Genomic DNA, 14,662 nt, shown 5'->3' with positions numbered 1-14,662 from the left:
CCTAGTTGAAGCCAAAAAAAATAAAATTATAAAAAAGGCAGTAATCACTATTTTAGTGGTCTAATTCCCATAAAACAAACCCTTTGTAAAATACAAAATGTAAAACAAAAGTAATACAGTCAAAAGTGGTCATACACTTGTTATCTCTCTCACGTTTGTAGATAGCAGAGATTGTGACTCATGCATGTATGAACACAGCTGTCCAGGGCACACATCCTGTTCATGTTCAGTTTTTTCCTCCATGTACAGTCACTCATATAAGTTTATGGATGTCCGGGTGTTTGAGAGAGATTTATACTCCACACCTTTCTGGACGACAGGTGTCTGGGAGCGCGAGACCGGTCAAATATTCAACTATACAGTTGACCGATTTCGCACTCCCAGACACCTGTCGTCCAGAAAGGGGTGAAATGGAAATCTCTCTTAAACACCCGGACATCCATCAACTTATATGAGTGACTGTACATTCGCTATGAAAAGTTATGGTGCACTTTTTTATTATAATAGAGTAACTGGCAACTTTCCAGTTGTGATACAGCAACTGTCAACTTCCACGATGGTATACCACACTTCCTCTTACGTTACGCAATATCACTCAAAACCAAGGTTTAAGCTTTTAAGGTAATTACCTTTGTTTCAGGTAATTTGCGTGGTTTCAAAATATTTTTAAGGTAATATTTGTGTGGTAATTTTGGTTGCACTAGCTTCAAATTTAAGGAAATTGGAAAAGTTTTAATTTAAGCTTTTGAGGTAATTTGTTTCAGGTAATTTGCGTGGTTTCGATATATTTTTAGGTAATATTTGTGTGGGAATTTCTGTTTTACTAGCCTCAAATTTAAGGAAATTTTAAGGTAATCTAGGGTAAAAAACAGCAGCGTCTAAGGTAATGCCTACATGCTCAAGTTTAAACCCTGCTCAAAACTATCGCCCATAAGACCCATAAAAGACATGAAGAAGTAAAGTATTTATTTTCTCACGTCACTGAGGAATAACTGTGTGCGTATATTTGCAAATTCTGATTATCATGTAATTTTGAAAGCTAATAAATATACTTCACTGAACGAAATTTTATGAAAAATATGTCGGAATTTTCCATAGCTCCTGTATGTCTCCTTTTCGCTTTCGCCTTTACTGTTTCCTTTGTTTAAGATAGTTCCTTAATGTCGTGACGAAAAGGGAATTGGGAAAATGGCGGTGGTATCTAAAGTTTATTGAAATATAAGATTTTTCAAAACCGATTTTTCGTTGTATTCTGAAGACAATAAATTCGTAATCAAACGTTAGCTTTATTTATTTATTTAATATTATTATTATTATTATTATTATCATTATTATTATTATTTTACTTGCTAAGATACAACCTTAGTTGGAAAAGCAGGATGTTATAAGACCACGGGCTCCAAAAGAGAAAATAGCCCAGTCAGGAAAGGAAAAAGGAAATATCTTAAGAACAGTAACAATATCAAGATAAATATTTCCTATATAAACTATAAAAACTTCAACAAAACAAAAGGAAGAGAAATAAGACAAATAGTGTGCCCGAGTGGTACCTCAAGAAAGAGAACTCTAACCCAAGACAGTGGAAGACCATGATACAGAGGCTATGGCACTACCCAAGACTAGAGAACAAAGTTTGATTTTGGAGTGTCATTCTCGTAGAAGAGCTGCTTACCATACGCAGGGAATTGAATATTCATGTCTCATGGCTTATTTTCGTATTTCAAAAATTTGCTCCAACTTTCACATCAGTCTGTAAAGATGTTAAACAGACAAGGAGATATCACACAAGCGTGTCTGACATCCCTACTGCACAGTAATGGTTTAGTAGCTACTTCCCACCTAGTAAGATATCAAGAGACTCTTTAGCTATATTAAGCAGCTCTTTTAGAAAGGCACTCCAAAATCAAACCATTGTTCTGTAATCTTGGGTAGTGCCATAGCCTCTGTACCATGGCCTTCCACTGAATTGGGATAGAGTTCTCTTGCTTTGGGGTACAATGGGGCACAATATACTCTCTTCTTTCTTTTCCTCTTGTTTTTTTTTAAGTTTTTTATAGTTTATATATGAAAGATTTATTTTAATGACGTTACTGTTCTTAAAATATTTAATTTTAATTGTTCATTACATCCCTTTTAGTTTATTTATTACCTTGTTTTAGTTCTTCACTGGGCTATTTTTCCCTGTTTAAGCCCTACTTATCTAAATAGGGTTGTAGCTTAGCTAATAATGATAATAAAAATGATGATAAACAGCCAAGGATATGTCACACGCTTGCCTGACACTGGGCTAGTGACTCTCGGCTAGAATTTATAATTGGCATTCTCACAAGGCTCCTGATCAAATTGAGGAAGTAAAACCGATATACTGAGTTTAGACAAAGAAGACACAAGTGTGTATCAAGTGTATGTCATGACAGTTATGCAAGATTTGTAAAATATGAACGGCATGTGGTAAAGCACTTACGAAATAAATGATATAACAAGGAAAAATGTAGTCTGTATGATTTATAACTAAGAGTACAACCAAAACTATATTCTTATAAGCTTAAAACAGCGTATAATCCTTTATTCTTCAATTTATAAACAAATTTCTCAAATTAACTGATGAATACTATGAAGAACTGCAGAGTGTAATAGATGAGATGCCAGAAAGAGATATGAAAATTGTGATTGGCGACTTCTGGGCTAAAGTTGGATGAAATAATCAGGGGATAGAGAATGTGAAGGGTGTCGAGGGTCTTGGCGAAATTGCAAATGGAAATGGAACACATTTCATTAGTTTCTGTTCAGCAAACAATCTTGTCATTTGGAGGTACTACTTTCCAGCACAAGTACATCCACAAATATACATGGACTTCACCGTGTGGCAATTACAAAAATCAAATAGATCACATTGCTATTAATAAAGAGAGAAGGAGGACTGAGAAATGTAAGAAGCCATAGAGGTACAGATATTGGTAGTAATCACCAGCTCCTGAAAGCACCCAACACAAAGGTAGATAGAATACCCAGGTTTGATGCAACTAAAATTTTATAAGAAGAGCTCAGAGAAACATTTTTAATTGACTGTAGGAATTGATTTGCAGTTTTAGAGACTTTAAGAGACGAAGAGCAGACAATTAATGAAGGATGGTGTGGTATTAAGAACATATATCAGTCAGTTGGTAGTGAAGTCTTGGGACATGCAGTTAAAAGGAGAAAGCCATGGATATCAGATGATACTTGGTATACTATAAAAAGGAGGCAAAGACAAAAATTTATTGTTGAAAGTTTTCGAAGAAGTAATGAAAATTACAAGATAGAGCATGCTTAGTATTCCAGTATTGATAGAGATGTCAAAAGAAAAGCCAGGAATGACTGGGAAGAATATTTAGACAGTAAAGCAGATGAGGGTGACAAAGCTCTGAACTCAGAGAGTGGCTATGGTGTAAGAATCGCTCATAGAATTGTTAATGAAATTTCGACTGGGGCAAAGAAGAAGCATATACCCATCAAAAAGAGAGATGGATATGTTATAACAGCAGAAGATGAAGAAAGACAACGTTGGATGGAACACTTTAGTGAGGTTATGAATAGGAGATACGAAAGGAATAATTTGATTGATATGCCTGAAGCTGATGATGACCTTGATGTGCATATGAATGAATTCAGTGTTTTTGAATTCGAAGCTATCATTAAAAAACTCAGGAGATGGAAAGCCCCTGGATACGATGGAATAATTGCCGAGATGATACTGGCCGAAAATGAAGTAACTCCCAGAATACTTACAAGATTATTTTCTAGGATGTGTCATGAATAGGCAAACCTGATGAATGGGAGTTAGGAGTGTTGGTCAAAATTGCAAAAAAGGAGACCTGCAATAATTACAGAGGCATAGCACTTACGCTAGTTGTTATGAAAATATTTAATATGCTTATTCTAATGAGACTGGAAAGAAGGATTGGTGAAAAACAGAGATGAACAAGCAGGATTTAGAAAAGGAAGAAGCTGCACTGACCAAATTTTCATTTTGAGACATGTACAGCAATGCGTAGAATATAGAAATCCCCTTTTGATGGTATTTGTGGACTATAAAAAAACCTTTGATAGTGTGCACTGACCAATTTTGTGGAGAAGCCTGCGTTATTTTGGAATTCCTCTTGGATATGTGAATTCAATTAAGTATGTTCGTGAGCATAGCAGGTGCAAAATTAATGTTACTGGGGTCTTATCAAATGAATTTCCGGTGAACAGCGGAGTACTCCAAGGGAGTGTGTTGTCACCCATGTTGTTTATCCTCGTGGAATTTGTAATGTGTAGAACAATCGGAAATGATGGAAAAGGATTGGAGTGGATTGGTAATAGGAAATTAGCAGACTTAGAGTGTGCTGATGATGCTGCCCTTGTAAGCAGAACACCACGTGATTTGCGATGCTTGCTTACCAGAATGCATGAAATATCACACGAGTTTGGGCTCAATATAAATAGAAAAAAAGACAGAGGTGATGAGAACGGAGTATGCAATTGAAGATGATATATCATTGGAAGGAGAAAGGATTAATGAGGTAGAAACATTTAAATATTTAGGAACGATGATCTCCAATACAGGGCCTTTATAATTAGAGTTTAGTGAAAGATTGAAAAAAGCAAATCAGACAATGGCTTGGTTAAGTAAAATTTGGAAATCAAATCGCCTAAAATTCCATGTAAAAATCAGACTATATATCAGTTTAGTGATATCGGTATTACCATCTGGACATGAGTCGTAGTATGACAATGAAACAATCTCCAATAGAATTAGCAGATTTGAGAACAAAGCCCTCAGAAGAATATTGGGAGTTAAATGGCAGGACAGGATTAGAAATGAAGCTATAAGAGAGATTACTCGAGCGCCATATGTGAATGGGATCGTGATGAGGGGTAGATGGAGAGGGTTTGGGCATGCTCTTCGCACTTCCTGAGAGAGATTAGTTCACTAAAATAATTGGGGGACCCAGACCTACATGACTGAGGACTATGAAGCGTGAAGTAGTATATGATGAATGGAGAAGTATTGAATTAAAAGCTCAAGCTATAGACGACTGGCGAAATCTAACCGAGCCCCTTTGCGTCAATAGCCGTAGGAGGAGATGAAGATGACGATGAATTGATATACAGACTATAATAAAAAGAAATAGGATCCGAACGATATATTCCGTAATGAATGCAATATTTAGTAACGTAATTATACAACTGGAAACAGTGGGAAGAAGAAGAATAACTAGAAAAATCTGAGTAAAGTGGATGGAGGAAGTATTCGAAAGAAAGGACTCCAAAGCAAGAGGAGAGAGTGCATAGAAATAACGTTATCGAAGGGAATAATGCAATGTACCTGAGGGTTTGACTCACTGCTGATAAGCCCTCTGTGTGTGTATGAAATGATTAATGCATTATCACTTGGATTCGTTCAGGATATATATATATATATATATATATATATATATATGTATATATATATATATATATATATATATATATATATATATATATATATATATATAAACCGGTATATATCCTTTTCTGAGTGGGGATACCTTAGCGTGGTGAAAGGGTTTGCGTATCGCTAGGATTAGCATAGCTGTATTAGTCAGGGCCACACATGCTAGGTTGGTGTGCTGTGAGCGATGTGATAATGCTCCACCATCACCAATCCGCAGTGGCCAGCATGGTGAGTAACACTGGCCAAACCCCAAAGCCTTTGGCCAACAGCGGACTAGAAACGGTTGCATTTCTCTCTCTCCTCTCTCTCTCTCTCTCTCTCTCTCTCTCTCTCTCTCTCTCTCTCTCTCTCTCTCTCTCTCTCTCTTTGTGTATATATATATATATATAATTATTATATATATATATATATATATATATATATACATATATATATATATGTATGTATGTATACAGAGAGAGAGAGAGAGAGAGAGAGAGAGAGAGAGAGAGAGAGAGAGAGAGAGAGAGAGAAATATATATATATATATATATATATATATATTTATATATATATAGAAAGAGAGAGAGAGAGAGAGAGAGAGAGAGAGAGAGAGAGAGAGAGAGAGAGAGAGAGAGAGAGAGAGAGAGAGAGAGAGAGAGACTGTTTTAACACGAGTTGCAAAGCTACATAAGTTTTTCCTTATAAATATTCGTCGTAATTAATACATTTTTCGTGTCTAGATAGATCGTAGATTGAGCACACATTTATAGTATAGATATTATTCAAAGCACCAATTTCCATCGAGAATGTTTTAGTGTATATTTACTCATATAATCTCTTGCAACCGGAACCAATTTACATACTCAGTCACATTAGATAACGATCGCCAACAGCTGCAGGTCTGAAATTAAAAGGCTTGGCAATTCGTAATCTCTTTTTAATTCGCATTTATATTTAGAAAATCATTAATGTTAGTTGACCTTCCAAGCATTAAATACGTCGTATTATTTTAAAATAAGGAAATAGCCGGGTAAGAGTTCCATTTTATCTAAAATAGATTTTTGAGCAAATAACTTTCGGTAGATAGTGAAAGTTTAATATTAAAAATTATAAGCTTTTAGATAAGCTTTGATAAGATTAGGTTTCATTTACGCCTAATTCACTTGGTTATACTATCAGAATACATTTGTATTTTCGGATATCTTAGTATTATATTAAATTTTATTGATAAGGGCTTGGTGTGGTCTTGGTTTCTTTGATTATTTTCTACTTAACTCTTAAGGGGCCCATACACGTTCAAAAAAAGCGTCAAAATTTTGCATCAAAATTTTGATATATAATTTGAGTGTGTGTAGGACGTTTTGATGTCAAAAAATACTTGAAGCAAAATTTTGATTGATGAAATCCGTTTGATATTTTTTGACGAGTCGTCAAATTTTTGATGCGTGTGTGGGCTCCTGTCAAAATTTTTATCAAACTTTTTAGTCTTTTGAGACCATTTCCGACGTTTACCAGGAGGTTTATCACAGTCTAATGCCAACACTAGTGCTATGGCCACTGATGCATCCATGTCGAAGATTTTGACGATACTGAATTTTGATGGGAAAAACGCCTAAACGTGTGTGGGCAATTATGCATCAAAATTTTGTATCAAAGTTGGCCGTCAAAATTTTGATGCAAAATTTTGACTCGTTTTTTGAACGTGTATTTTAGGCTTAAGTCTTTTAAATTTACCATAATTAATAAGGTAAAATTCCTCCCCCTTCACACGCACACACACACACACACACATTTTGAATATTTATGCCACATTGAAGTGAATGTGTGGATCTTTATTGCTAATCTTGAATACGTTCATTAAATCTTTATGATCGAATTTTTGAACGCTGATTTTCATGTAGTGAATTTACATTTCTTATTCATATACTGGATGATTATTTACCGGGAATTTTATTAAGGATGTTATCAATTTCTTGGTTTATTACTTTTTCATGGTTCTAATAAATTCAAGTTTTATGTCATTATCATGTTTATGTTTATATACATATGTCACACACACACACACACACACACACATATATATATATATATATATATATATATATATATATATTTATATATATATATATATATATATATATATATATATATATATATATATATATATAGTGTGTGTGTGTGTGTGTGAATTTTTTCATACATATGTTTTCCATTTTAGTGACATATTCTTATAACTGTCTATTGTAATAGGAAAGGGCCAATAACGTTATTTTCTTTTATTGATAATGACCTTCTCTGTGGCTATATTGCTTGGAGTGTTTCGTTGTAGTAATGAATATTTGATAATGTTTTAGTCATTATTCTACTATACGTAGTAGGTTAGGCAAGCTACCAGCCATTCGTTGAGATACTACCGCTAGAGAGTTACTGGGCCCTTGACTGGCCAGACCAAGGGTGGGGAACCCTTTTTTGGATGAAGGCCATCTTGCAATTCCTCAATGCTCCTTAAGGCCGCATAGAATTTTGTTGGTTATTTTATCCTCCAAGTAATCTATTAGTAATCTAAAGAAAGAGTGACAGGTTTATGAAAATTTAAAGCATTACAATTTCAAATATTTGAATGAAGTACTTTTTATACAAGTAATCAGTAAATTAATTATATTGAAAACTAATTTTTTTAAATATTTCATTCAAGTTTGGGTAGTTTTCAAACTACCTTAAGTAAATGAATAATATCGAAAGCATGTCATTTTCAAATTACTTTAGTTAAGCAAGTAGGTCCTTTGTATTGAAGTGATAAATAAAATAGTATCAATCCTTTTGAAAAGATAGCTTACAAATATCAACACTATAACCTTTTCAAATATTTTATATTGGCAAGTAGGTACTTTTTAAACAATCACATAAATGCAACATCTCAGTAAAATATTGTATATGTTTAAACACACTTAGCTGTTTTCATTGAAAAAATCAATTATTTGCCTTCTTAAGATGTTCAATAAATCCCTAGTTTTTAGCCATCATAGCTGGAACACCATTAGTACATAACTTGTTATAATAAGGAAGTAAAATTTAGTCCTCCTTTGTGACATTGCTTATTGAAGTTGTTAAAATGTCTGTTCCTCTTGTCCTTGCGTTAAGGTTACCTAAGGGAAGCTGTTTTTCATACAATCAAAACTCATTTGTGAAAGCACAAATAAAATATTTTTATGCCAAAAATCTGGAACCTGTTGACTCATTTAAAACTAAACGAGATCACAGTGAGGAGATGGGCAAAACAGGAACTCTCGTCCATCATACATTAAATCACTTACTCACTGCAACTAGCAGTTTTTCCTTGTCAGCTACAACAGCTGTTGCAGCTGACAAGGAAAAACTGCTAGTTGTGTTAAGTTAGGATTCATTGAATTTAAGGAAAAATTGCTTCCATTCTCTGGGAGGTACATCACTGAACACAACTTTCCTATTGTCTATGTGTACATATTTGTATGTGTGTACATACAGTAGAATGATTTCAAACACAATATTCAGTGTCAAAGCAGAAATATACTACACATACTGTACATATATCAAAGGCTGTAGAAGGCCGCACTTGAAGGTCCAGAAGGCCATATGCGGCCTTAAAGCCGCAGGTTCCCCATCCCTGGGCCAGACAGTAATACATTGAATCCGTCTCTCTGGTTACGGCTCATTTCATCTTCGCCAACACATGCACAGAATAGTCTGGCCTATTCTTTACACATTCTCCTCTTTCCTCATATATTTGACAACAGTGTAATGACCAAACAATTTTTCTTCTCTCAAGAGGTTGACTACTCCACTGTAATTGTTCAGTGGCTACTTTTCTCTAGGTAAGGGTAGAAGAGACTCCTTAGCTGTGGTAAGCAGCTCAACTAGAAAAAGGGCACTCCAAAATCAAACCCTTGTTCTCTAGTCTTGGATAGTGCCATAGCCTCTGTATCATGGTCTTGCTTGAGGATACACTCGGGCACAGTATTCTATCTTGTTTCTCTTCTTGTTATTGTAAAGTATTTATCCTCTGTTATTTTGAAGCTTTTATAGTTTATGAAAGATGTATTTTGATGTTATCATTGTTCTTAAACTTCTCGTAGTTTATTTCCTTATTTCCTTTCCTCACTGGGTTATTTTCCCTGTTGGAGCCCTTGGGCTTTTAGCATCCTGCTTTTCCAACAAGGGTTGTAGCTTAGCAAGTAATAATAATAATATTAGTTATTTTATGGTTACACGATTTTCTATTCGTTACCCGATGTTTTTAAGTGTAAAAAGCAGTTGTCTTACTGCGTTCTTTGTAATTTGGAAATGTGTAATAATAACACGAAAGTACTCGGTACTTTTTTCGTATTTTCCCTCTTGGAGTTGAGCTATTGACTGATATCACATTAAAGTTTGGGAGTCTCTCTCTCTCTCTCTCTCTCTCTCTCTCTCTCTCTCTCTCTCTCTCTCTCTCTATATATATATATATATATATATATATATGTATATATATACATACACAGCTATATCTCTCTCTCTCTCTCTCTCTCTCTCTCTCTCTCTCTCTCTCTCTCTCTCTCTCTCTCTCTCTCTCTCTCTATATATATATATATATATATATATATATATATATATATATATATATATATATATATACATACACAGCTATACCTCTCTCTCTCTCTCTCTCTCTCTCTCTCTCTCTCTCTCTCTCTCTCTCTCTCTCTCTCTCTCTCTCTCTCTCTATATATATATATATATATATATATATATATATATCGGTAGGAGAGTAATAGGTTGGTCAGGGAACCAGTCGCCAGTTGAGATACTATCGCTAGAGCATTATTGGGTCTTTGGCTGGCCAGACAGTATTACATCGGATCCCTCTCTCTGTTTACGGTTCATTTTTCTTTTGCCTACACATCGAATAGTCTGGCCTATTCTTTCCACAGTCCTCTGTCTTCATTCACCTGATAACACGGATATTACCAAACAATTCTTCACTTAAGGGGTTAACTACTATATGGCAATTGTTCAGTGGCTACTTTCCCTTTGGTAAGGATAGCAGAAATTCTTCAGCTGTGGTAAGCATTTCTTCTAAGAGAAGGCCACTTCAAATTCACACCATTGTTCTCTAGTCTTGAGTAATACCATAGTCTCTGTACCATTGTCCACCACTGTCTTTTGCTTGAGGGTACACTCGGGTACACTATTCTATCTTATTTCTCTTCCTCTTGTTTTTATTTTGAAGTTTTTATAGTTTATATATGGAAGATCCATTTTAATGTTGTTGCTCTTCTTGAAATATATTACTTTAATTGTTCATTTCTTCTCTTGTAGTTTGTTTATTTCATTACCTCACTTGACTATATTTCTCTGTTGGAGCCCTTGGTCTTATGGTATCCTGTTTTTCCAACAAGGATTGTAGCTTACCTAGTAATAGTATATATTTATACTTAGAGAGAGAGAGAGAGAGAGAGAGAGAGAGAGAGAGAGAGAGAGAGAGAAAAAAAAGGGGTATAGTTAGATGTATTTATATACATAGTCGTTTTCTTAGACGATTTTCATTAGATACTAAAGCACTTGTGACTTGAAATATTTTAGGACATCGCTTATCTACCTTTCTATATATATGATTTCAAGGTTAGAGGTGTAAAGGAAAAGACAAATATTTGTTACTGTGCTGTTCCAATTATATAACTTTTGCCGACAGCTGTTTCAGCCAATAAATAACGGCTTTCGTCAGGGCATCCATACAAAGCAATCGTAATCTTCATATAAGGGCAGTGCATACATACAAACAAAACTTAGAAGAAGTCTAAAAATAACAGTTAGGAAAATTGAAGATATTTTGCACAAAAATGATTGAAAATACTATTAAAGACATTTAGATCATCAGTGAAGCTCCCAAATTCCAGTTGGTGTTCCAAAGACCTTGTATTTGAGAAAAATGTTGATTTGCAATGAAATCCCACAACTTCAGTTCCCAAAGCTCCAGGATAAGTTCTTGGAGCATGGGGCGGAATGTCCTCGTGCTGGAGGAGAGGACATTGTCTAGGAAACTTGAAGATTCAGCACAAGATACTGCATTCTCGTGATTGCTGAAGCAGTGTACAGCAGAATGCAGCAGTCTGTATAGAATGCTCAAGTTTCTTCAGACTTTCCTTCCTTCCAGCAAGATGACATTCATATATTTTCTATTTTGATTTTTCCTGTGGTGCTTATACTACACATGGACCAAGTGGATAAGTTATATAAACATTCTTACACAACTCTTTACTCTATAGTCTTGACAATAGAGTCCTATTACAATCATTTATAGCCTTGAAACTCGAATTGATTACTGTCTAATCGTTATTTTTCTGCAGTGAAACGAATGAATGGATATATATCTTGATTCTCAATGAATTCTTACAACACCAGTTGTTAAGGCTCCAGGATAAGTTCTGAAGGCACATATAAATACATCTTCTCATATGTGCCTTCAGAACTTATCCTGGAGCCTTAAGAACTGGTGTTGTAAGACTTCATTGAGAATCAAGATATATATCCATTCATTCGTTCCACTGCACAAAAAATGATGATTAGACTGTAATTAACCTGAGTTGCAGGGCCAGATATGATTGTAAGGGGGCTGTAAGGTTAAGAATAGAGTAAAGAGTTGTGTAAGAATCTTTATATAACTTATCCAAATGGTCCATGTATAGTAATATTTAATAGAATAGTTTATTAATTCACATACAGGCTACGGTAGTTTTCGCTCTGATAAATTTAGCATCCCTTCGGCTACACAGTTCTTACATATATAGTTCTTTGACTCAAGTGCAAATATTGGTACTGCACGGTGAAGTACTACTATCTTGGCCTTTCTCGAGATACATTTGACAATTTGCTCAAGTTACTTACTTTGCTCTTTGCTACAGGATCAAACCAAATTTTTTTTTTCCAATAACATCGCCTATTCTTTACTCTTTCATTTTCAAATACTTAAATATTTATTAAACCTTTCCTTACCTATCATTACCTCCTCCAACGAAGTTGGAAGGAGGTTGTGTTTTCGCCCCCCGTTTGTCTGTTTGTGGCCACAATTTTACTCATCGAGTAGTGGAACTTTCGGGGATTAATTGTCATGTTGAGACCTAAAATCTGTTTAATTTTGAAAGTCCAGTTCAAAGTTCAAGGTCAGGGTCGAGCAAAAGGTCGACGACCTCATTAACCTTTGCTCCAAGTTCGCATATAGTTGTCACACAGACTTCAAATACCTCTATGGTCTTTATTGATTCGGGTAAAGGCAAGTTTGTTTCAAGAAATAAGTTGCCGTGGCGAAGGTCTGCACTCTCAGAGTGCTCTTCTAGTTTCCAAAGGTTTGGAAACCGTTCCCAATTCTCTATAAATCCAAACCAAGGATTCACCTTTTTTATAATCCAGAGTCTGATGTACAAACCCCAACAGTATTCAAGTTTCTTTATTAATTTTATCACTGAAGTTTTTACCTTAGATTAAACGGTATAAAGACCAAAACAGTCTCTTGTTCTCAGAGCAGCCTGAAAAGGTTGTCACAATCGCTCACAAGTTTTTGCATAGGTCCTTCTGCCAAGTCTTGTCTTTTACATTTTACAAATGGCTTCTTGACTATCGTTACATACCAGTATTGGCTCCAATTATGGTAAGATCTCTGAGGAGGTTATTTCATGCTTATCTCATCCCAAATTATCTACGGTAGATTATCTTCGTCATGGGTTCTGTATAAAGTAGAACGCTTATCTTGACAGCTGTGGCGAAGGATGTTGTATCCAAGATACGGCCATGACGTCATTGAACTTGGTTACTTCTTCTATTAGCGTGTTTTTTTCCCCCATTCGGTTGCCTTCTTTTGAAGGACCTTTCTTTTGCTTTTGGTTGGACCGGAGTCCCCACCGGCTGCCCTGCCTGACATCGCGTAGATCCCGGTAGCGTATGGTTGTGTGTTGTACCAGCCACCATCGCCCTTCCCATTACCATAAATTTTGTGTTAGTTAAGAAAATTATTTTTCTACCTTCCTTACCTGAAATTCTTTAATAACCAGATGATTCTTCAAGCCATGCCGTTTTCTGGTTATCTTTCTGTAGCTTTATTCCCGCAGAGATGGTTTTAGTTGCAGTTATTTAGATCAACTCTCCACTCGAAAGAAGATCCATTCCTTCAAAATTACTTTCATCACTTATTAACAAATGTCATTGACCACAAATCTCTATGATTTCCCCCAAAACCTCCTTGGAAAACATGTCACCATCACCTCACCAAACGTAGGTTACAGAATGAACTGCTCCCACAGAGAGAAAACGCATCGTTATCAGCTCGACCTCCGTTTGATAAGCCCGTCTGATTGGGAAATGGGCTTATCTACGAGATAACAATAAGGATACCCCTTGCTAAAGTGGGAGTATTTTTATCTTCCCCTTTTAGGTCTTAGTGAACGGAAAATTGCTGTCGGGGGGGGGGGGTGCAAGTTTAAAATTGACTGATTAAGAGTCCTTGGCACTTAGTTTAAAAGTGGCGTCAGTGATGATTTTTTTTTTTTTATCTTTTATTGTAAAGATGAACAAAATATTAAATAATTATTTTGTAATGACATGTAAAATACATACGGTAGTCATCATTTGTATACACTTAAAATGTAAAAAATAATGTTTATTCTTTATCTTTTTATAAGCATGTTTTTTATTTAAAAGTCATCTACTGTAATACCCAAATTACGACAACATAGAGCAATTTACGCTATTCCCATAAGGATCTAAGGATGCTTATTGTTGTACAGGCTTAACTACTCTTTTGAAATCATTTACTGTAGCGACTTAAAAAATATTTGATTTCTCTATTTGCTAATTAAGATAAGCAACACTCATCAGCTATTTCATTCTCGTTTAACTTTCTTGCATTAAACTGCACTCGGTAATATTTTTATCTTTATGTTAATGAGTGATTTTAACATGAATATTTAGTGTGTAAACTCTTCAAAGGCAACGCGCATTGGAATTAACATGCTTGACGTAATGTTAAAGATTTGTTAAAAGACTGCAAAAAAAGTTTCCACAAAATAACATTAATGAGATTCGTCAAAATTCAACCGTTCACCTTCGATCATGGAAATAAATATTGATATAAATCGCTCGCTTGCGACAACAACGTCATAACTCAAAAAAAAATGTATTTTTGAGTTATCCATATAGACATATTCATCTTCAAAT

At 35.0% G+C, this 14,662-nt stretch overlaps 2 protein-coding genes across 4 annotated transcripts in view; one reads left to right on the top strand and one right to left on the bottom strand.

Annotated features, from left to right (window-relative positions):
• LOC137617231 (beta-1,3-galactosyltransferase 5-like) overlaps positions 1-13,733 on the bottom strand; it is a 78,149-nt gene extending 64,416 nt beyond the window's left edge. For both annotated transcript variants that reach the window (XM_068347173.1, XM_068347175.1), the window contains exon 1: positions 13,480-13,733. The gene's annotated coding sequence lies outside the window, so the exon portion shown is untranslated. The remainder of the gene's footprint in view (positions 1-13,479) is intronic.
• LOC137617233 (afadin- and alpha-actinin-binding protein B-like) overlaps positions 1-14,662 on the top strand; it is a 402,814-nt gene that overhangs the window by 320,398 nt on the left and 67,754 nt on the right. The window lies entirely within an intron of this gene.

This window comes from Palaemon carinicauda, chromosome 23 (genome assembly GCF_036898095.1).
Source record: "Palaemon carinicauda isolate YSFRI2023 chromosome 23, ASM3689809v2, whole genome shotgun sequence".
Classification (NCBI taxonomy): Eukaryota; Metazoa; Arthropoda; class Malacostraca; order Decapoda; family Palaemonidae; genus Palaemon; species Palaemon carinicauda.
The sequence above is the reverse complement of the archived record's forward strand: the minus strand, read 5'-3'. Positions and strand labels throughout refer to the sequence as shown.